At 29.5% G+C, this 24,460-nt stretch overlaps 1 protein-coding gene across 1 annotated transcript in view; it reads right to left on the reverse strand.

The window, feature by feature from the left end:
* Window positions 1-24,460, reverse strand: part of LOC129975756 (glutamate receptor ionotropic, NMDA 2B-like) — a 145,619-nt gene that overhangs the window by 119,833 nt on the left and 1,326 nt on the right. The window lies entirely within an intron of this gene.

Genomic DNA, 24,460 nt, shown 5'->3' on the forward strand with positions numbered 1-24,460 from the left:
TTATTAGTCTTTAATTTTTCAGCTTTAAAGTTTCGCATTGTTTGGAAACTTTGAAATCTTTGAGTTCACAGAAAATAGAGACTTCTAATTAAGCATTGATTTATACTCACAAGGGACCTTGTTGCATGGCATATTACTTCCTCTCCTTATAATACTTTCCTTGTTAAAGGATTTAATTGAAAATTTCAGAATTTATTTTTTGTAGCATTTTAAGCATCGTAATATGCCTAATAATAATTACGGAGGATGTGGGTGCATATATGTGCATGCCGTACGAGTAAATTACCACTCTAAAAGATAGAATGTGTGATATAAATCTATAAAATTTAGTAGAAATATAGTTTGAATATAAAATTTTAAAACTTGGTGTAACATTTTTGAAACTTTATTTATAATTTATGCAATTATAGTTTAAGCGAGTTAATATAAATTTCAGCAATACATTCCATTGCTCCAATGGGATTATTTTATCAAACTATATTTAATTACTTTAATTTTTTAATCGCAAGCTTTAAAAACTTAACAAGAAAGTCAATTTAATTTATTCTGTTGTTAAAAATTTAAGATCTTAATTTGAACTTTTTTTTTCATAAGAGAGGAAAATGAAGAAAGAAGAAAACGGAAAGAGAAGAAAGAAAGAACAGAGACATCTTTATGTACGCAGTCTACATGTGTTATTAAAAACTGAAAATACATTATAATAAAATTGAACATAATTTCATATACCTATTTCCGATATGAATAATTGAATTTGTCTTGTGATTCTATAGGACATAACTTGACTAAGATTGCCCATAACGATAATTATAAGGTAACTTAAATTATAGGGCCATAATGTTTGTCTATATTTGATGTTTGCAAATAAATTATTGGATGAATAATAGGCATCAAATTATTCCTAAGATATTTAACTGAAATTAGACACATCCTTAAATACCCGGTAAATCAGCTGGTCGCTATAAGCGGCTAGTAAAAATAAAAAGAAAGGACAAGGTAAGATGTGTGAGTAATTTCATGAAAACCAGAGGTTCACAATGTCTAACTTCATTTTCAATTGTTCAGTTACCCTTTGTAATTATGGTTCCCAACGAATTTACAACAGATCCATAAATGAGATATTAAAACTGTATAATTGTTTTTGTTCATATAACAAGATAAAATATCGATTTTTCTAAACATTCAACAAAATTACAGCACTAAGAGATCATGAAAGTTTTTAAATCTTATAAAACAACTGGATGATCTTCTAATCCTTTCTTTAAATAAAAACAGCTTTTCGTATTGCCAGAAAAATAATTTGCATCTGTTTTGAAATAGAAATTTTTGTGAGAGGTTCCAGGGGCCCTTCTTCTTCTTGCATACAGCCGACCACCCCACCACCACTGAAGCAGTATCGACAGGATTTGTTGTGGCCGACTGCTATCTTGAGCATTGTCCATCCTTGCATTGACCGATTTATCAAACTGACATTCTCCTCGAGGTAATTGGCCACAAAGTGGTCAATTACTGTACTTCTTCCTTATCTACAAACTCTCAAATAGTTGGTAAAAAACTGACAATTTTTGACATCATGTCCTTCAGAGTTTTAAGATTACCTGGTACCATCAGTACTGTACTTAAGTCATTATTTATAATTTTCAGATTTTTTCTTAACTCCGAGATTTCAATGCATTCCTTTAAATAGTGGTAAACAGTACCGATTCCTCCACAAATGCATTTATTGTCCTGCATTCTTCCAAATCTTGGTTCCAGGGATCCTAGAGGCAAAATGAAGAAGCTGTAAAAATAAAGGAGGTTCCAAAGACCCTAGAGGCAAAATGAGGAAGCTGTAAAAATAAAGGAGATTGGTTGAAAAGTTCAATTAGAGCGTTTCAGACACCCTCAGACACACATAAGAATAGGCTAATTAAATATTATAACATATATGTGAAACACATAAATATTTGAAATATATCTGATGTTGCTATCACAGCTGGTGAAGGCTACAAACTCAATTTTGAATAACATATCCTGAAAATCGAGAAATCAAAAACATGCTAAAAAGAGGAACGTACGATTTTCCATCGGTCAAAGCCAGTTTGCATGAATTCAGTTAAAATTCTGGCTTAACTCTAATATTTGACAATTGGTTGCTTTCATTAATTTCCTAAATATATTATTTCTGGCAAAAACTTGAAATTTTTAGAATAGGACACTGAATATATTTCATTGTTTCAACATTTGCTTATGCTTCATAAACAAATAATCAATTGCATTGCGATTAGATTAAAATACGCGAATTTTATATACTTTCTAATCCAAAACAAATTTCATACTCACATCCATGAGATTGATTCGTTGTCAAATAAGAGTTATTTCGGAGAACTGGAAACTGTCTGATTCATAATACATGAAATTGGACAGAATATCGGTAATTAGAAAATAATTCCCTATAATTTGAACTCCCTTATCCCCTATAAGCCCTTATAGTTCTAATTGGCAAAACAGAATAAAAATATCTGGCAATATCTGTATAAACAATAATGATACCTCCAAAATCTACTAAAATATCAGACTCTTTAATTACTCGTTTAAAATAACTTCTTAGCAATTAAGAAGTTGTTTTCCCAATAGATAGTCTGAAAATGTAGATTTCTACATATTATTCATAGATGCAAACCAAATTAATCTGATTCACATTATGGAGACTGGCTAAAATAGCATTGGATTATCGAAATAAATATTTGGATAGATGTTTCATAAAGTAAGTATCTTCAACACAATCAAAATACACAGATAATTGATTGTTTTGAATAGTTATTGAATTATGTTAACAGAAGTGATTCAAATAATTCGGAAAATGTTTTCTATTGGGTGATACCAAATTTCTTATTCAATGTAGGATTTGATTCGAGTAGAATATGTCTATGCTTATTTTTTATCTTTTAGTTTTATTTCCTTTGTTCACTCTGTGAAGTGCCTACTAATAAAATATTCTCTTCTCTACTAAATTAAAAGATAGTAAAGAAGTAAGTATATTTTTTAGAGAGTGATCCAAATCTCAGGTATGATTGATGGTAAAGAGTCAAACATTAATAATAACGATGGTAACGTGTCATTAATTTATTTACATTGCTTTCTTCATTCAAAGAAATCTGCAATAACTATGTCAAAATGTAATTATTATTTTGAGAAAAAAAAAGAGAAAATGACCATCCTTATATCACTGATTTGAATTCTAATTAAGTCAAAAATTGTGGTATCACTGAAATTTTTCTAATAGACTTGAAATTTAATTGGATGATATCGGATGGATGGAATGTAGAGATTAGTGGCGCACACCCATACTTGATTATACTGCGTCAAACATACGATTAAAAAATATAAAATAATTAAAATTTTATACCAAAATAGAATATAACTAACAAAATTACATAACAATGTTTTTAATATTGCAATCAAGAAGTTGCAGGGGAATGTTAAATAATAGTTTAAAAACCACTTGCTTTAAAAAAACTTTAAAAAAAATGTAGAATTCTGTTCTTATCAGTTTCACATTCTCAGTAATGAAGAGTTAAAAGACACGCAAACGTTGAAGACTAAAATTAGGATATTCAATTAAAAAGGGAAAGACATTACATTTGCTTGACCTATCCAGCAAGTAGGGGAATTTTGCACCGAATGAAAGAAGCTGCCCAGTAAAACGAGTTTGACGAATGCGGAATCTACACAATTTCCTATTATTCCTTGTAAGGATATTTCACTCTTAATTTAAAATTTGTAGTGTGTGAAAGAAATAAAAGTAAATTATTTTTGGAAATACTAACAGAAATTCATATTTAAGATTCATATTAAATGAATTCGGAAAACATGAATTACTTGAAGAGTAGAAATATTAAAAAAATAAATAAATAAAAGAATAGCAGAACTTATAAAACATGATACAAGGACTACCGAAATTGAATTTTGAAATGAAAGCGAAGAACATTGCGCAAATAACCAAAATTGCTTACAGATCAAACATAAATTAATTAAAAAGGATAATTGCATTATAGGCGTCTAGACAAATTCACAGTAAAAATAAATTACAACACAATATTAAAAATAATGTTAGCGACGGAGCATATTTCAATGTCGGGTAATAAAGAAAGAAAAAAATATTTAGCCTGCAGTTGATAGAGCTTGTTTCACCAAATAGATATAATAATACAACTTGAACGTAATATTTTATTTTTTATTATAATAAGTATACAGTATAACTGCATGCACTATTTTATAGATTACAAAGTTATGGCTGATGAATAAATATTCGAAAGTTGCAAATGTTCAAATTGGTCTAACTGCAACAAATATACTTCCTATTCTGAAATTCTTTGTTGAATTCAACAATCATGTGTATAGTTCTACGAAAAAATAATCTGGTGTATTAAATAAATATAATAATTAGAATTTCTTCACATTTGAGATATTTAATGAGTCTTACTTTCAAAATATTTAATACTTAAATTTATCCTGCAAGGTGGCTTAGAGCAACAAATTATTCTATTTACTTTTATACTGGAATTGCGTAATGAATGTTTCACATACACATTGTGGACACATTTGACTTGGTATAGAGTAAGAATAGTATTTTAAATTTAAATGTAATGGGAAAATGATCTTTCCGTTTTCTAATTCGTAATTTTAAATTGATAGATTTTTCGCATTGGCATTTTGACTTAATCCTGATTCTTAAAACATCAAGGCGATGCATTTCATCGAAAGTGTTGCATTTTTTCTTTTCTGATAACTGATATTGATGATTCAGAGTAAATAATGAATGTCTTTCAAAGTATTTTAATTTTACTACTGATTCGGAATTTCTTATATGTCTTCATATGAATAATACCATTTTATAAATTTGATACATTCTTATTTAGATTATCTAAAGGGGAAACTAGAATCTCACAGAGGATTCAATGATTCTGCAACTTCTTTGTATTTTAATGAAGCCAACAACTCCATGCACGCTTTTATGCGATATATGGAGAAAGTTAATATTATAGTGATAAGAATTAATAAGAAAATTAATAAAATCAAGTGATGCATTTATTACCTTGCCTTCATTTTTACTAAATATTTCAGAAGATCTTTTTTCACAAAAACAAGCGGAGCATTGTACTCTACATTAGTACAGCATTGTACATACAACTCTAATAAATGAGCCGTTTATTTTGAAAATTGGGCAAGTCCATTTTTTGTTATTGCGAGATATTTAAAAGTTTGTTTTTCAATAAATTTAAAAATATTGGTAAGTATTAATATATATATATATATATATATATATATATATATATATATATATATATATATATATATATATATACAAAAGTATTAGAATCAAGTTAATAGGAAAAACAAAAATCAAATAAAAATTAAACCAAAAAAATTATTAAAAAATATTAAAAAAGAATCCGGCCTGAAGACTTTTTCAAGGGTCACCCTCAGGCAGGGATTCAAATAAAGGGATTTTTTCTGTGAGGAAATACAGACATTTGTCTAATAATGATTCCTCGTGACCCGAAAATCCCCCGAAATTACGCTCGAGAGATATACCATTTTAACAGAAAGGAAATACAAAATAACAAATTAGAAAAAAACCACAAAGTAAAAATACAATAAAAACAATAACAATAAAAAACAAAAACAGCATTAAAATTAAAATTAAAATTAAAAACGAAAAGGCCAGAACATACCATCCAATAGTGAAGGAAACTTTAAACAATCGATTGTGATTTCCTGTTTTTGAAAGTTAACGGTAAACGGTTCTGGCCTTTTCGTTTTTAATTTTAATGCTGTATTTTGTGGAACCATATAATGTAAGTTTATAATCCAATAGTGTTTACAGTGCTGACTATAAAAAAAAGAGTTTTATTATAACTATAAGGACTTGCTCACTTTCAAAATTAATGAATTATTGTAAACGTTCATTTAATTGGGAAATATTTCAGTTCCAACAGTCTGATTTTTTTTAATAATAAAACAAAATACTATTCAAAAATTTAGAATCATTTATTCATTTGATAAAAAGTGAAACAAAACAAAAGAATATTCTTGATGAAAATATAACACAGCATCTAATTAAGCCGGAAAAGATACGCATCTAATAAGGTCCGTCTCTAAGCAGATTTGCATCAAATTAGAGGCGCATCAGACCTGCATCTAATTAGGCCTGAGCGTAATACCTGAATAAGGTGTGCGTCTAATTAGATCCACATCTAAATACAACTGCATCCAGTTGGATCTGAATCAGGTATGCATCTGCTTAGGCCCGCATCAAATATATCATACAATTAGATCCATATCTAAATCTGCATCAGGTTTACATCTAATTAGATCAGGATTAGATATGCATCTAATTAGGCCAGCATCAGTCCTGCATCTTATTAAATGTGCATGAGATCCGCATCTAAATAGAACTGCATCTTATTAGGCCCGCATCAGGCCGGCATCTAAATACATATGTATCTATTTAGACCTACAAGTAATTAGATATATTAAAATACTGCATATAAGATCTGCATCAAACTAGATCCACTTATAAATAGAACTGCATCTAATTAGGTCTGCATCAATTCTGTATCTAATTAGGACTGCTTCAGAGCTGCATTTGATAAGATCCATATCTAAATAGATTTGCATTAGTTGCGCATCTAATTAGATCTGAATGAGGTTTGCATCTAATTAGACCCGCATAAAATCTGCATCTAAATAGAACCGCATCTAATTAGATCTGAATGAGGTTTGCATCTAATTAGACCCGCATAAAATCTGCATCTAAATAGAACCGCATCTAATTAGATCTGAATGAGATATGTTTTTAATTAGACCGGCATCAGACATGCATCTAATTAGATCTGCATATAATTTGAACTGCATGCAACTGCATCTAATTAGATCCACATCTAAAGAGAACTGCATCTAATTAGGATTGCAGCAGGTCTGCATCTAATATGATTCATATATTAATATATCTGTATCAGTTGTGCATCTAATTAGGATTGCAGCAGGTCTGCATCTAATATGATTCATATCTTAATAGATCTGCATCAGTTGTGCATCTAATTAGTTTTCTTCAAACCTGCATCTAATTAGACCCGCATCATACCTGCATCTAAATAGAACTGCAACTAATTAGGCCCGAACCTAATCATATCGGAATCAGGTCTGCATCTAATTAGATCCACATCTAAATAGAACTGCATCTAGTTAGATATGAATCAGGTCTGCATCTGCTTAGGCCCGCATCAGACCTGCATCCTATTAGATCTGCATCTAATTAGAAATTCATGTAACTAGATCTATTTAGATCTGCAACAAATCAGGTCGGCATAAGGCCTGCATCTAAGTAGAACTGCACGTAACTTGATCTAATTACATATGCATCTAACTAGGCCCGCATCAAATCTATCATCTAATTTGATCCGCATCAAATTAGGCCTGTATATAGTCTGTATCTAATGAGCCCCCCCATCAGATCTACATCTAATTAGATCCATATCTAAATATTCATCAGGTTTGCATCTAATAAGATCAGGATCAGATATGCATCTCATTATGCCAGCAACTGATTAAACGTGCATGAGATCCGCATCTCAATAGAACTGCAATCATAAGGCATAGATCTGCATCTAATTATATCTCAAACAGGTCTGCATCCAATTATATCTCAATCGGGTCTGCATCTAATAAAGCCCGTATCGGGCCAGCATCTACAAACATCTGCATCTATTCAGACCTGCAATTAACTAGATATATTTAAATCTGCTTATAAGATCTGCATCACATTAGATACACTTCTAAATATAACTGCATCTAATTAGGTCTGCATCAAATGTGCAATTAATTAGGCCTGCTTCAGAGCTGTATTTGATAAGATCCATATCTAGATAGATCTTCATTAGTTGAGCATCTAATTAGATCTGAATGAGGTTTGCATCTAATTAGGCCCGCATAAAATGTGCATCTAAATAGAACCGCATCTAATTAGATCTGAATGAGGTCTGTTTCTAATTAGGCCCGCATCAGATATGCATCTAATTACATATGCATAAAATTTGAACTGCGTGTAACTGCATCAAATTAGATCTGCATCTAATTAGGCCTGCAGCAGGTCTGCATCTAATATGATTCATATCTTAATAGACTTGCATCATTTGTGCATCTAATTCGTTTTTCTTCAAAGCCGCATCTAATTAAGCCGGTATCAGATATGCATCTAATAAGGCTTTCTATAAATAAATCTGCATCTAATTAGACAGGCATCACACGTGCATCTAAAAAGAACTTCACCTAATTAGGCCCGAACCTAATCATATCTGAATCAGGTCTGCATCTAATTAGATCCGCATCTAAACAGAACTGCATCTAATTAGATCTGAATCAGGTCTGCATTTGCTTAGGCCCGCATCAGACCTGCATCTTATTAGATCTGCATCTAATTAGAAATGCAGGTAACTAAATCTATTTAGATCTGCATCAAATTAGGCCGGCATAAGACCTGCATCTAAGTAGAACTGCATATAACTTGATCTAATTAGATCTGCATCCAACTAGGCCCACATCAAATCTATCATCTAATTAGATCCGCATCAAATTAGACATGCATCTAGTCTGCATCTAATGAGGCCCCCATCATATCTACATCTAATTAGATCCATATGTAAATCTCCATCATGTTTGCATCTAATTAGATCGGAATCAAGTCTGCATCTAATTAGGCCAGCATCAGTCCTGCATCTAATTAAGCGTGCATGAGATCCGCATCTAAATAGAACTGCATCTTATTATGTGCGCATTTAAATAGATCTGTATTTAATTATATCTGAATCAGGTCTGCTTCTTATTAGGTCCGCATCACAACTGCATCTAATTACATCTGCATCTATTTAGAGGTGTAAATAACTAGATATATTAAAATATGCATCTAATAATGCCCACATCAGATTTGCATCTAATTAGATCCGCATCTATTTGGAACTGCTTCTAATTAGGTCTGCATCAGATCTGCATTTAATTAGATCCATATGAACCGTTTATTTTGAAAGTGGGGCAAATCCATTTTTGAAAAAAAAATCGATAGTGTTAGTTATAGATAAAACTTGTTATGATTTTTCTTTGCGCGAACAACTTAAAGTAGAGAAAAAAAAAAATTAAATTCTTGTATTTTGGACATGGCAGTTTTAACTCTTAACAGTATTGAAAATCTGTTTATTTTGAAAGTGGCGCAAGTCCATCTTAGATTGAGATTATTTTTTAGCGAATGTATTAAGGCACAATTCATTTCCGGTTGCTGTATGGTGAAGCAAATGAGGCCGTTTTATAACATGTCTGAAATCTAGGGTGTTTCTATCTATCTATCTGTGATAATGAAAATCGGTGGTTGTACAGTGTTTCATAAATAATTAGAAGTATATTTTAATTTTGCGTTTTGTTAATAATATGTTTACTTCCAACACCGATTGTTCAGTGCAGTGACAATGAAATAAATAGCATTAATCATAGTTTTTTGTTGTCAGAGCATTCAATTTACCGAACGAACGTGATTTTGGAGTGGTAGAACTGGAAATACGGAAAACCAGTTTCTTGTATATTCCTCAGGATTACTATAAAGTAATACGAAATTATCGAAAATATAATAAATGTTTAATACATGAAATGAAACGCGGATATTTATTTTCAACCAACTTCTGGAGAAAGCGGTTTTAAAAAGAAATAAAAATACAGTAGGAGAAACTGTGAAATGTTGAACTATAATATAGTTATAATATTATCAATAATAATATTATTAATCATATTATTATTATCGAAAAACAAAATTAAGATATATTTTTTATTATTTATGAAACACTGTACAACCACCGATTTTCATTATCAAAGATAGATGGATAGAAACACCCTAGATTTCACACATGATATCAAACGGCCACATTTGCTTCACCATAAAGCAACCGGAGCTAAATTTTGCCGTCATATATTCGGTGAAGAATAATTTCAATCGAAGATGGACTTGCACCACTTTCAAAATAAACAGATTTTCAATACTGTTAAGAGCTAAAAGTTCCATCTCTAAAATACTAGAATCTAATTTTTTTTTAATTGTCTACGCATAAAAAATATCATAACAAAATTTATTTAGATCTATTTAGATGCTGGTCTAATAAAATGCGGTTCTATTTAGATGCTGATCTCATGCACGTTAAATTAGATGCAGGACTGATGCTGGCCTAATTAGATGCATACCTTATCCCGATCTAATTAGATGCAAACCTGATGCAGATTTACATATGGATCTAATTAGATGCAGACTAGATGTCGGCCTAATTAGATGCTGATCTAATTAGATGATAGATCTCATGCGTGCCTTATGCAGTCCTAATTTAATGCAGATCTAAATAGATGTAGTGACATACATTTCTAATTAGATGCAGATCTAATAAGATGCAGGTCTGATACGGGCCTAAACAGATGCAGACCTGATTCAGATCAAACTAGATGCAGTTTTATTTAGATGCGGATCTAATTAGATGCAGACCTGATTCAGATATGGTTAGGTTCGGGCCTTATTAGATGCACACCTGATGCAGATCTGTTTCTATATGGTTCATATTAGATGCAGACTTCATACAGGCCTAATTAGATGCATTTCTATTTAGATGTGGATCTAATTACATGCAGACCTGATTCAGTTCTAATTAGATGCAGGCAAAATTTGTAGCAGACTTCATGCAGCCCTAAATAGATTCAGTTCTATTTAGATGCGGATCTAATTTGATGCAGACCTGATTCAGATCTTTTTAGGTTTGGATCTAATTAAATGCAGATCTCAAGCTGGCCTAATTAGATGTAGATTTAAATATATCTAGTTACTTGTAGGTCTAGATGAATGCATATGTAATTAGATGCCGTTCTAATGTGGGCTTAATTAGATGCAGACCTGATTGAGATATAATTAGATGCATATCTATTTAGATGCTGGCCTAACTGGATGCAGCTCAATTTCGATGCATGTCTGCTGCGGGCATGTTTAGATGCAGTTCTGATGAGAGATGTACACATGATGCTTTATTAGTATCGAAACACAAAATTAAGATATACTTTTTATTATTTATGAAAACTGTACAACCACCGATTTTCTTTATCAAAGACAGATAGATAGAAACACCCTAGATTTAAAACATGATATCAAACGGCCACATTTGCTTTACCATACAGCAACCGGAGCTAAATTTTGCCGTAATATATTCGGTGAAGAATAATTTCAATCTAAGATGGACTTGCACCACTTTCAAAATAAACATATTTTCAATACTGTTAAGAGCTAAAAGTTCCATCTCTAAAATACTAGAATCTAATTTTTTTTTAATTGTCTACGCATAAAAAATATCATAACTAAATTTATCTGTATTAACGATTTTTCCGTTTTTTTTTTAATGGATTTGTTCCACTTTTCAAATAAATGGCTCAAATGTCCAGTTAAACTCCTCCAACAATAAATACCCAATAATCTCTATTAAAAAGCATACGAGTTAATATTTTGGTTCCCCATAAATTTCCTCATAATTCTAACAGATATCGTATTGCAGTTTTTCTCATTGGCTGTTTTTGTTCATGAGATTTTATTTGAAATTTGTACTGAATCACAAGAGAGTCAACGATTCTTGAAACAACCCTGAGCCAAAAGCGATGACTGATATACAGAACTCATTAACATAATTAATTCCTTAATCCGAAGAAGCATGCATACATACGCTAAATATATGGATTTAAAATGAAAGACGCTAAATAAATTTCTTACAAGATCAGATATTCTAAAATTTGGCATAACTGTTAATTGTATTATGCAGCCGTTAAAATATGTACACAGAGAGATGGAATGAAAGATAAACTATGCTGGCTTAAAGTAATTAATTTCCGAGATTGTTCAATAAAAAAATTGTGTCCTGTATTTGAATGATTATCTGCAATAACTTCGAGGACGTCATATCAAAACTGAGTCGTATCTTTGTTTGCATATACTTTCCTTTCTATAAGAATGCTATGAGTATGGTAAATTGTATCTTGTCATTAGCTTTATCATTATCTAATGATGATGTTTTGTCATTAGCTTTATCATTATCTAATGATGATGTTTTATATTTATGATGAATGATGAATCACATGATAATAAACTTCCTCCTCACTAATGAGATTCAATTACAGTAATTTTTTCTGGTTTGTTCAGTATCTTTTCTTCCGGTCATGAGGTATACATATATATATGAATTGATATCTCTTAATTTAAATTAAATACTAATTAATTTTTTAACTTTTATCTTAAAATATTTCAATTACAGTACTTTTTGTGTCAGTCCATGTAAACTTCATCCTTAAATGTTCTCTTAATTCAGGATACCGCTCTCAATTTTTTTATTTAATTATTTCTAACACGCGCTCTAGAACACGCTGACTCGGGTTTTTTTTCCGCATCTTGAGCGAAGGAATAAAAATATTACATCTACGCATGTTTCACACATATACCTAAGATTCCCTTGCCTAAGTCGATAAGTGTCAAAGAAATCTTTATAAGAATCTCGCAATAAACCCACTAGGAAAATTCCTGTCATTTTCACGCTTGTCCTCTGCTGCGAACGTATGCATCGTGCCTTTGTGTAAATACTTTATCTTCCATGACAAAATAATTTGTTCATTCAAAAAGTACCCTCAATTCAGTCACTTAACTGCCAAAATAATACAACACACAGACACATACATTATTTATAGAATTATATATAATTAAAATTTCGAGGCAATGTGAAAAATTGCGGGAGAAAATTCACTTGAAATACGAAATGATGGTAGATACATAACCGCTGTATTTACATGATTTTGAATTTGAATGATTTTTCACAAATTTGATTGCAAATATGCAAAAGCTTTTCATTCAACTGTAGCGTATGTTGAATGTCATTTTATGAGAAGAAATTTCTTCTCCTTTGTATTTGGTAATTCAAATTAGCAATGATTTTATCTGACAATTTTGTTGCTAAAAACGGATTTGTTAACCAAAAGTATTCCGAAAAAATTTGTTAAATTCTCAAGTGGAGACGACATGCCTATACTTCATAGAGTACATTGCAGGATGGTAACTGTTTCGAGAGGAGTGCTATTCTTTTGGAAAAATTCTTCCTGGAATGATGGTTAAAATTGCAAAACAACTGGTTCTGTCTCTAGCTCACAATTCTGATTTATTCATCAAGTGTGAGAAATAACGAAGAATGTGTTTCTTCTGATATAAGAAATTACCCACTAATAGTAAACGACAGACGTGCCTAGCGTAAATTTGATTGATTTGGACACCCATTCTCCTTGTAACGAACATAGTTAATTTCTGACAACAAGATTGAAACTTTTCTCATCAGAGAACACATCTGCAATGCATCCTCCAATAAACTCCAGTTTAAAGTAATTGAAACTGTAGATGATGGTTATTACCTTTTATAAGGCACTCTATAGTAAGTATCGTTTGATTTGTCAATTTGGATGCTAGAGGATGTACTACAACTGTGCAGAAAATTAGGCAGATTTCTCATCCATTTGTACTTTTCCTTGACAACTGTTGCAAAAAATCGTGCATAGTCATTTCATCCATGCAAGATGTCTTTCCAGTATTACAAAAAAAAAAAAATCTTTCTTTTTGTTTTGCTCTGTCTTGTTAAAGTTCAGTACCTAATCAGGAAATCTACAACAGCATTGTTACAATATCCTTCTGGTATTGTTCAGAATTCGGGATATTGACAAACATCGTCGAGGTTTCTAATCCCTTCAATACCTAATATTGCCTTCTTCTACATGCCTCTATAAATGCATGCTTAATGTCTAATATGGACGATAAATAACTCTCTGTAATTTTAAATCATGTGTATAAAGAAACATGATGATAAAAAAAGCATCAATGTTATTCGTTTAAAGCGGCATTTGGATAGATGCCAAAGGATAGACACGTGGCTTTGGATATACAAGTGCCAAAGTCAAATTTAGTTTCCCCAATATCTTTAGATGTTAGTTTCTGTTTTATGACGGTATATTTTCAAAGAATGCAAGGAAATATTAACTAAATAAATCTATGTTGATAAATGCTGATACTCAGACTTCTCATCAATCTATTAATAATTATACAAGGTTGAATCGTTTTTCCCCCTTCTAATCAGATTTGTCAATGAGCTACTGAAACAAATAAACAAAGTATCAGAGTAAATAGCATAACATTTTTCGTTTTTTTTTATTTTGTAGTGATTTTGGAAGAAATTGGAGCATTCCTATATGTATGATCAGCTCAAATTACAATACGTTTCAACCGTTAAACATTGTGCAATTTATATATTGTTTCAAGTTTTCATCTATTTTACAAGGTTTTAATAAGAAAAAGATAGAATATAAGCAGAAAAGAAGCAAAAATAAATAGAATAAAACACTGTAAATCGTTTTTCAGTATGGCGTTCCAGCATTTTTTTAAATATAATCTGGTGCAATCATATGCATACTAAACAAAATTTATAAAAATTAAAAAAATATATCTTTGTTTATTTATTTCTTAGTATGCATTAATTTCTATTCTTAATGCATAAATTCCTATTCTTTTCAAGCGAATTCTTAAATCGTACATGGCAAATAGTGAAATTGATTCAAAACAGGAAATATAATATGAAATTTATATAAAATGTATTTCAACAATTCATCTGGAGAATTTTGAAAAAAAAAAATCAGTTTAGTTTACATTGCATTATAGTAATTATTTTTGTAGAAAATATATTGAGTTCTCTAAACGAATGAAGCTGCGATATCACATTGAAATTTCATTCCTGAAATAGCACCGATATGAAATAAATAATAAACAGAAAAGCTCAGATATTGTAAATGCATCATTTTCAGTTTACTTTATAATGAAAACAGTTCAAAAATCAGTAAACTAAACTGAAATGCTATATCTGTGAAATAAATCATTCTGAATTTTAGAAATTCTATATTTATTTAGTCTATTTTAGCATATCTGAATATTTTTCGATACAATTGGAATAAGCAGATTTAAATAAATGGCCTTCCTTAAACAAAATATTTTTATCAGATATGGATTAAAAATTTTTGCATTTAGTAAATTATTCTCTTGACATAAAATTAAACAAAAACTGCTAAGATAGCGCAGTCAATATTAAATTTTCGCTAGATAACATAATTTATCTTCATTCATCAATATTATAATAACATAATTCTCCGAGAATATTTTTTTTCAATTAAAGCATATTTTTAACATTCAATATATTATAGAAATAAATCCATTTGCAAAAGCGAAATAATAAACGAATGATATTAATATATACATATCTCTCTTATATAATATTTCTTTTAAATGTAAATCAGAAGTTTGTTTAATAAATAGGTATCAATTGCACAGCCAAATCATTTCAATGCGAGAAAATCACATTAGAGACAAATATAGTTTCCATCGCAATTTACTATCTAAATACTAAACTGAATAAATAGAAGTAAGACAAACGGAGGGTAATAAGGATTGTTTGCTTTGGTTGATTGGATTTCGGCAGTCTTTAGGTTAAAAGCACACCAGGATTGCCAATCTGAAACTTGTGCTTTTCCTTGACCCTAAACAATTTGAAAATCTTCCAAGCCATCGATTCCGAAATTTATGTCTTTTATCACGGCGCATAAGACTAAATATCAAATGCATAAACTTAAATATAATTATGTATGTATGGAGAGAATAACTCTGGTGCTCATATTGACAGATATTTTCATTAACATTAAGATCAAAAGGAAATATCCGATTCCTCTTTTCGCTAGATGATACTAAGTAAGATGAATACTTTCTTCTAATTTTTGTTTATTATTTACTATCTAAATACTAAACTGAATAAATATAATCATTTCTAGTTCCTTTCCATTAATACTTTGAAGAGAATTAGAACTTACTGACATTTGAAAATCATGCTCAAAATTCAAGTATCCATATTTTTAACATTTAAATTTGTAAAGTCTGAAAATGTCAGTGAAATATGTTTCCATTACTTTATTTATCATTTTTGTAACTTTTTTCTGTGAATGCAACTAAGCAGAATTAGTGATTTATTCTTTCTAAGTTAGAATTAGGGATTGCAATACCGGTATACCGGGACACCGAATACCGGTATTTTAAGCCATTTGTACAATTTTGTAATACCGGTATTCAAAAGTTTAAATACCGGTTTTTCGGTATTTACTAGAAATTTTTAAAATTGTCCCCACTATATGTTCAGGGATCGCCAACATAGCAAAATAGTATACGTTTTTGTTTTTTTATCTCCCTAACGGGCGAAATTAATTAACTAATTAATGGCTTAATTAATTGCTTAAAACTAAATTGGCGAAACATGGATTATCCCTGAAAGAAGAAATTGTATTCATAATGACTGATGGAGCAACAGTTATAAAAAAAGTTGGAAAGTTGATTGGTGCAAATCAGCAATTGTGCTATGCACATGGAATTCAATTAGGAGTAATAGATGTATTATACCAAAAAATAAAGAACAGAAGAATCCAAATACTGTGGATATAAAAAATTCGGATTCCAATTTTGAAGAGAGTAAGAGTGAGAGTGATATTGACAATGAAGATAATGACAATGTAATTGTTGAAGAAGATATTGCTAATGAGGATGAAATATTAACCCAAGAATTGCTTCTTATAATTTATAAAGATCGAAAAATTGTTAAGATATTTAAAAGTTTCCTTATAAAAAATGACATATTATTAAAATACATACTAACTAAAAATAAAACAGAATATATGTTAATATTAGATTTTAAAACACATTGGAACCGTTTACTCCTAACAGCACACATCACACTAGAACAACACATATCAGTATCTGAAGATTATATATTACTTTCAAAAATCGTACAGTAAAAAGAAAATATCTCATGGTACATAAGAAATAGAAAATATCTTATGGTATTTACATGATTATAATGATTTTAAAAATGAGAATGAAAAAGAAGAAAAGAAAATAACCGATTCAAATCTGATTAAGTTTTTAGTAAATTTTCTTAAAATGTTTTACCCACAAACCTATCCACATTCAAAAGAATTCGGTTCAGTTATCGAAGGTTATGATGACACTAATGTCTATAGTGAAAAGGAATTGTCTCTTGAACAAAATTAGAATTAGCGATGAAGAAGAAAATTTCAACGCACCAAAATACAATACAGAAATCAGCTATATCCAAAACCATCCGATAAGAAATCGATTTATTTGAAGATGAGAGATTTAGAGGTAAGTACTTGGAAAAAGTATATCGTGTATTGCTAACAGTACCACTAACTATCATAGATGCCGAAAGAGCGTTTTCGACAGCTAGTAATTTTTGCACAAAATTACTTTTCAGGCTTAATGACAGTACAATTGATGCATTATGTTTTTTAAGATCACTTTTCAAAAATTTGTATTAGTACCACAGACTGAATAGTGATATTTACAATTTTTTTGTGATTTAAATAAATAAGTTATTCCTTTACTTTTTTGTGATTTTATATATACTGTTATAATTTATGTTACAAATTATTTTTTGTGATATTTACCCTTTCTAATAAAACTGGCAAATAAAACAAAGAAACGCCTGTGTTTTCTATCTTTTTCTAAAATTTCTAATACCGGTATTAAAACCGGTATCCCGGTATTAAGATCTAAAAAATACCGAATACCGGTATTGAAATTTTGGTCCGGTATTGCTATCCCAAGTTAGAATGTTAAAATTATTATTGGTATTAATATTTCTCAATTTCCCACTATGCATACTCCTCGTTACAGATATGTTTGTGAAATATGGTCCATTCCCGACAATGTCTAAAGACATACATTTTGTTAGAAATATTTGAATCCTCATATAACAGTAAAAAATCCCTGTATTTAAAAAAGTTGAAAAAACAATGTGATAGACATTTATAATAAATTTTATCTGGATATGTTCTAGATTTTTCAAATGTGTTGATGAAATCCATTTCCGAGATTTTTGATGCGGAACCTGAACGTAAGTAGAAATAAATTACACAAACAGCTGATTTTTATCGTCGATGAGAATATATGTAATTATTTGTTTCTGGATTATATTTGTCTATACCTTTCACAGTTTATTTTCCATTATTAAAACGATGAGCATTTAAAGTTATTAATAAAAAAACATTAATGACATAATTAATAAACTTCTAATAATTCAATAATATTAACGATAATGTATCAAAATGGTTTTGATAAACTTTTTTTGAATTTATGTAATTTTTTTTGAATAAATTAAACACAGTTTATTACATGCACTTAGTTTCGAAAAATATATTCGTTACTCACCCTTTCAGGGGCGGGTCATTAAAATTTTAGAAATTTGATGGAAAAAAAACATTAATGTGATTAATAAGTTCTGTACACATATATTTTGCAATCGAAACTATATTAATATATCTACTTCTATAGGGTGTAGTGTCCTCATTTTAGGATACCTCTCGTCTCTGTGTAAGAAAATCTTTCGTAATAATTGCAAATTTATAATGACAATAGCAATAATTATGAATATTTTAGGTTGATAAACATTTTTATTTACGTTTTAGGCAATCTGAAAACATTAAAATATTATTAGAAATAAAATTTATGACATATTTATCACAAAATTTCTAAATTATAACTTATATATATATATATATATATATATATATATATATATATATAATATAATATAGAAACCATTGCAATTAAAAATATTAACTATCTAACTAAAAATGATACAAATATATTTTCACTGCTAAATTTAAGTTGATAAGTATGAAATAGAGAGCAAGAAAATTAAGAATTCCTCATTATTTGGCATGGAATCTTTCGAAACATGTAAGAGTGTATTTTTGTCTAGCACACAATGGCACATTGCATGTTTTGTACATTGTTCCGCAAAACAGAAAATAAGCGAACAACGAAATAGATGTCCTCGACGGGCGGGATCACCAAATGAGACCTCCCATAAATAAGCCAATTTAGTTCGTTCTTAAATTAATTAGAAGCTTCAAAAGAATTGTGATTTAAAACCTCATGGATTTTTTAAGAAAGTGGGTGACTGAATTTGAGAAAATTTCAATTCCTAAGAACACAAAAAGAATTCCTATATTTCAGGTAAAAATCGAGACATTTTTGACATCAAGTTATTAACAAAAAATATTATAAAAATGCTCAGGCTGCCATGTATTCATTAGTGAGGAAATCAATTGCACTTTTTCAAACAATGTTTTGCGTTTTCAAACAAATAGTTTTTTTTGTCCAGAAATGTTTTGAATTGGTGTCCTCTTTTGTGACCACCGCCACTGAAAGGGTTAAACGAATTTATGCATTGCGTAATGGAATACATTTCTCAATTATGTCTTTAAAAGAACCGAAACAATTTTAAACACATTTGTGACTTCGCTATTTTAATCTACGATGACTCTGTGAGGACATAGACTTCAGTTCGTAGAATTAATTCGTAGAAATTAATTGGTAAAATAGTAATTTCTAACTGAGTGTCTCCTATCCTCTACGAAATTTATATATTCTAGATAAAAATATTTCAAAGTAATCATGGAATCGGTGAATAGACAATTAAAAAAAACAGAGGAGATCTACAGTTATTGACTTTAAGTATTTAATGTTTTGGATATGTCAGGTATTGTGTCCATGAAATATTCATGCTGCTTGAATAACTGAAAATTAAATTCTGAAGATGCCACTCATTATTAGAAATATAGAAAAAACACATAAGAAATGAATTTTCATAAGAATCTACTAAACTTTTTCCAGGTGATATATATATATATATATATATATATATATATATATAATTCCACGAAAATAATAGGGAGGGTTAAAGAAGGTAGATATCATAAATGCAAGGGAAGGGTATAAACAAGTAGCATTGTATTTCACTTCTCAAAATCAGTATGTAAGATTCTCCACTGTATATTTCAATAAAATGTGGTCAGCATAAATAGTTTAGTCACTTTACGAAGCAACATGTATTTTTGTGATTCGTCTAGTCATTCTTCCAAGGACTCGCTTCTTCATGATCCACTGGAGAAATATTTCCAACAAAGGACGCAACAAATGATCAAATGCTCGCTGATAGTCATCAGAAGCTGCATGAACATAGTATATTCAGATGTCGATGCAAGATTATTCATACTGCTAATGGAGCACCCTCTGATGTGTGACTTAATGGGGGAGAGGGGTTTTTATCTCATTGTTCTGAAAATCAATACATGACTTTTTTATTTATTTGATTTTGATAGAAAATTCATAAAATGAAGATGTACACTATGTCTTGATTGAAAACTGAAACACACAAAAAAAAAACACTCAAAAATACAAAAAAAAAAAAAAATCCTGTAGAAATGAAAATTTTGATTTTATGAGAATACGAATTGCTTTTGCCAATTTTGTCAAAATATATACCGGATATTTTGTTATGAACCTATTTTGTTGAATTTGTCCTGGAACTAGAAAACTGTAGAAGGGTATACTTGTTTCCAGCTTCCATAAAAGACACTGTCAACACTAATGCCATCATTTTGAACGTAGCAAGAGACACTGTAATATGAATGTTGAGTCTTTGTTCGACTTTAACAATATACCGCTTCAATGCAAATACATCAGTAACATTTTATAATTGTAATGATTAATAGAAGAAATACATGTTTACATCATATGTTACATCATGTATACATGAATACATACATCAGAAACCAGAGTTTGGGACGATATCAAGGTAGAGTGCAAGCTGTTGGCAAATCTCACGTCACTTGTTCCTCATTGGATTGATCTCGTTCTGAACGACCTTCCAATAACCTTGTTAAGATTATTGCAGAAATTCAGCAAGCAATGGTCAAAAATAGAGATGAAAATGCACTCGGATTTTAAAACATATAGTTTGCTTCCAATTCTGCAATTTTCTAAATCTTGGACTCATTCAGCCTGTTCAAATGCTGCAAACGGATGAACGCCAACATCATTTAGATTTACATTTTAACAAATCCGCTTAGACGTTGATAATTCTTGTCCTTAACTCATTCTAATATAAGAAAAGGCACATTTTCCGTTAACTGATAATGTTCAATTAAAAAGTGGAACATATTAGAAGATTGCAATATGTGCGCACTTCTGTCATACAAAACTGAAGTTACTAGTCCGTGCGGGATGGTAAGTGATTTCATTCTCGATCCTTACCTTTATGAAAAAAAAATCATAAAAGTAATCCAATGCCTAAGGTAACAAATTACTTCATGAATTAGTTACCTATTTGAACAATTCCATCCATCCCTTTGAGCAATAGAAAAATGGTCTATATGGCAATGTGATATTTAGCTGTTTTAATTAGAAATCATCTATCAGACACTTTTGACTCAGCTATTTCTCTCAACATCTTATTCGACAATGCTACCTAATTTTAACCCAAAAGATTTATTGCTTTGTAAATACCAGATATCAAAAATATCGATATCATATCCATAAATTGTGTCTGAATTGAAAAACGCAATCTTTTATATGATTCTATAAATTCCTCTTAACTGGACATTTGCTGCAGTAATATGCACAATCTACTGAATTCAAAAAAGTAATCTTATCTGAGATTAGATAAGTAGAAAATGTGTAAAACAATTAAAATATTTGCCTAACTATCTTTTCTCATTTTTATAACTGTTGTAGTCTCATTATTTCTTCTAAGTTTAGTGTTGTCATTTTTTGCTTGAAAATATCAATTCAACTTTATTTTAAGAATGTTATTTCTATGGGAAAAAACAATTTTTGCCATAGAAACATATACATACCGAAGAGAGAAAATAATTTCAAACTTTTGCATTTAAATACTCCTCAATATGAATTCATAATATATCTTCCCTTTCATCAAATAGTGCCTACAGAAAATAGGAGTAGAACTTCCTTATATTTCAGGGACAGTGAAACACCCATTGGAAGGATGGAAAAAAACTCTTTTCGGTGGAATGAATAATGAGATAATAAGGATGATGGAAAGATAAAATGAAGTTAATATTTCGAAAATGTAAAGCTCTCATTTGTCTCTCTAAGTGCAGATTCCTACTAAAAGCATTTGAACCGAAATTATGGTCAGCTAATATAATATGCTTTGTAGATATGGGTATAAATGAATGATTTAAAAAAAATGGAGAAATAAAGATTGATTTGTTTTCGAAATTATTTAAAACTACATAAATCTTTTTAAAACATTAAATATATATATACAAAGATATTCTGGAATTTGTTAAGTTATTAAATGTGAGTATGTTTGATAAAATGAATAAAAATGATCATTTCATTACAAACATAAAATACATTAAATTATTATTTATATGTAATGCATAGATGATCTCTTCCAATAAATCATGAAACGATTAGATTTAAGAGAATTTCTAATCCTGGATTTATTAAGAAAGCTTAAATTATTATATGGTCTATAAAATTCAAGCATTAGTAAAAATCAATATTTTTTATTAATATTTTTAATAATATTGTTGTTTTTTTCTTTGAGGGGATTAAATACAGAGTAAGCACATAAATCTACCTGCATATATTTTTACACAAATGTACAGCAATGAAGTCGTCAACAACAGTTAAAATAACGAAAATAATGATAAAAAAGGAAAGTTGTTGATAAATAAAATTATAAAGCAAAATTATCAGTTAGATGATCAATTTAGCCAATTTCAGAAATAAAATTATTACATAAATTTGATAAAAAAATTGTAATTTTTAATATAAGTAAAGTTTAAACATTACTACTTAATACGAAACTGATTTTAGTTTCATAGAAAAAAAAATTACGAAATAATATAATAGATTTTATATTCGCCTGACAAACTTTAATTAAATGATTTACAATTGGCAATAAATAATTTACAGGGATGTTTAATAGCTGCTGAACAGATCATTCAACCCTCTCCATTCTTAAGATAATTTTAGTTCAGATACTTGAGTATACCCTGGTAACCTCCTTATTACCCAAATCCGTCAGGGTTAACGCCTTTAACGAACAACACATGGTCCTCTCCTATTCAATCAATCACACTTAACCAAAGGGGGTGGGGAATTTGTAGTGATATCCCTTCTCTAGTCGACAGCTGTAACTTCGAACTTTTCTGGCTTTCGATATTGATTCAGTTAATGATTACCTTTGGTCCTAGTGACTATTTGATGAAGAATATGACAACTTTTGGTGAAAAAAATAAAAAATAAAAATATTATATTTCAATTATGACCCAAGATCTTGGATTTGTCCATACAGAAGACAGCGCCATCTCATACCCACGTATCCGTGACCATTTTAGTCACTGAATGGTTTAGTGGGCATGTTACGGGAATTTTATTTAATTAACAATATATTTACAGTAAAAAAAATAACTTGGATTTTGTTAGTTTCATACCATTTCATAATTTTATAAAAGTGAAATTGTGTGTGTGTGTGTTTTTAGTGATTTAATAGTAGATCGAATTTTATAAATGTTTTCGATATAAGTTTTCATTATCTCTTATTTGACAATTTGCTGTCTGTTTGAGTTATCAATGTTTAAAAGTTCTGTTTTTTGTGTCCATTCTGGTTATACTTTTGTTTCCTGCAATGTATGATTCCGAGGATATTCCTGGAATAGAGCGTCGTCTTAAATATCCAGCGTATCGGATTTCTATACGTGAAATCACTGGACGATTTGTATAACAATGTTTTAATAATTCAAAAGAGCTAAAATTTATATATATATATATATATATATATATATATATATATATATATATATATATATATATATATATATATATATATATATATATATATATATATATATATATATATATAAATTTTAGCATTTACAGAATTTTTTCACGTACAGAAATAGAAATCCAACACGCTGGATATTTAAGACGACGCTCTATTCCAGGAATATCCTCGAAATCATACATAGCATGAAACAAAAGTATAACCAGAATAGACACAAAGAACAGAACTTTTAAACATTGATAACTCAAACAGACAGCAATTGTCAAATAATAGATAATCATAAGATATAATTTTCTTATGATAATATAATAGGATACAAGCAGACATTTCAGACATACAAATAACACCGAACACCGTTATTCATTTTTAATAATGTTTGTAATTTTATAAAATTTTTTAGAAAGTTCAGTGCGGTAGAAATCTAACATCTTAGATAGAAATTACAAAGGATGGAGATTTATTATTCTTTAGATTTTATTTGACGGATTATTGTTATTTAAAAGTAATTTGAAATAAGTTGTGATTTTTTAAAAAAATCATCAATCACAGTAAATAATCCTGGTTATAAGATATGCTGTTTTAAATCATTGCTATGAAATATATTTACTAAAAAAATG

This window comes from Argiope bruennichi, chromosome 7, assembly GCF_947563725.1.
Source record: "Argiope bruennichi chromosome 7, qqArgBrue1.1, whole genome shotgun sequence".
NCBI classification, from domain to species: Eukaryota; Metazoa; Arthropoda; class Arachnida; order Araneae; family Araneidae; genus Argiope; species Argiope bruennichi.